Source organism: Oncorhynchus masou, unplaced genomic scaffold (assembly GCF_036934945.1).
Source record: "Oncorhynchus masou masou isolate Uvic2021 unplaced genomic scaffold, UVic_Omas_1.1 unplaced_scaffold_29___fragment_2___debris, whole genome shotgun sequence".
NCBI classification, from domain to species: Eukaryota; Metazoa; Chordata; class Actinopteri; order Salmoniformes; family Salmonidae; genus Oncorhynchus; species Oncorhynchus masou.
In genome coordinates, this window is record NW_027016548.1 from 1 (window position 1) to 1,539 (window position 1,539).

At 39.4% G+C, this 1,539-nt stretch overlaps 1 long non-coding RNA gene and 1 other non-coding gene across 2 annotated transcripts; both read right to left on the bottom strand.

The window, feature by feature from the left end:
- On the bottom strand, positions 1 to 1,329 carry LOC135538730 (uncharacterized). Its single transcript, XR_010455476.1, has 3 exons — positions 1,278 to 1,329; positions 252 to 358; positions 1 to 88 (listed from the first exon to the last, which is right to left on the bottom strand). It is a non-coding gene; the product is annotated as an uncharacterized LOC135538730 (long non-coding RNA).
- On the bottom strand, positions 457 to 536 carry LOC135538738 (small nucleolar RNA SNORD53/SNORD92). The gene has a single exon (XR_010455478.1). It is a non-coding gene; the product is annotated as a small nucleolar RNA SNORD53/SNORD92 (small nucleolar RNA).
- Positions 1,330 to 1,539: the final 210 nt, after the last annotated feature.

The following is a 1,539-nucleotide window of genomic DNA, read 5'->3' on the forward strand; positions in this document are numbered from 1 at the left end:
GTGTTCTTGCGGCAGCGGGCGCGAGAGTGCACCGTGACAGGCTTGCGGATGATAAGACCATCCTTTACCAGTTTACGGATCTGCTGGCCTGAGAGAGAGGGGGGGGGATATTGGTTAGACAAGGCAGATGAATTTAAAGCAACAAATCAATAATCAGTCACCTACTGTGTAGATTATGCACCGGCTACATTACCTACATCACACCATACCAAAATAATGTGGTAAAAAAAACAGATTGGCTGAATCCTTACGGGAGTTGGCGTTAGCAATCTCATTGGTCTCGTTGGGGTCCAGCCATACCTTCTTCTTGCCACAGCGCAGGACGCTGGAGGCAAGCCTCTTTTGAAGCCTGAGCATGCTGGGTTAGAGATGAAGAGTTAGCTAACGCATTACACTTTAACGCATAACTGTGTGTTGCCAACAATATAACTTGAATGTGTGTAGTGTGACCATGGGTTAATCAGATAGCCAAGAGAAACGTGACATCACACAGTTCAGCATCGTTTGCGAAACCATTCTCAGAATCATCATATTAACCATTTATCCAATACAACTCCGGGTTGATTGTTAGCTATTATTGCTAAGTTAGTTCGATGCTGATGATTAACGTTACATTGGTTGCAACTGGGCTAACGTTACTCGACGTTAGGATACTAACGTTATCTAACTAGTCGTGTAGCTAAATATCATCCACTATGTTTCTGCTCTTAGAAAGTGACATATTTGACAATTAATTTTACAAGACACAAGTAACCCGTTTGCTAATATAAACGGGGAACATTAGTCAAAATCGTGAGACCAGTGTCCAGGTAGGTGTAGGTAGCTAGCATTACTACTATAGATGGCCAATACTAACAAAATGTGGTACACCAAATTTGATAGACAGGCTAACGTTTGCTAGCTACGCTACTAATGGCAACTTTCAGATATGGAACATAGATATCGTTAATACTAACAATAAGGGAATCAGATTTTTTTTTAAACGATCATTATCTATTCAGCTATGTTACTGAGGTTTATTAACTCGCATTTGTTTAACGTTAGGCCTGAATTTCTCGCCTCAGAATTATTGGTTGACAACATGGCATCCCTGGCTTGGTACATCGTGCGGCACATTTACACATGAAATGTCGTTTTTCCAAAATAAAATATGTCAAGGGACTTAAACGGTAGTGTCGCGTAAACTTTAGGGGAACCGTAGTAAACGTTTAATGGGCAATACATTCGTATTTCATTTAATATGAGAATTTAGACTCGCACAAAGTATGTATGCTTACCTCATGGCTGCTACTGCGATAGAAAAAGGAAGGGTTGCGAGACAGACAGGGCACTACCATTAAAACTACAGGAGAATCCAAAATTAGATATACACCAGTTATTTTGTGAAATAAACGAAATACAAATCATATTTTTTTCATGTGACGAGTTCATATTAACATACTAATTTGTGTAAAAAAAAAACAAGTTAGAGAGAGCGATATTGTCTGAAATCATAAGATAAAGGGTATAGAAAGTATGTTCTCCCCTTATCTGGGAATA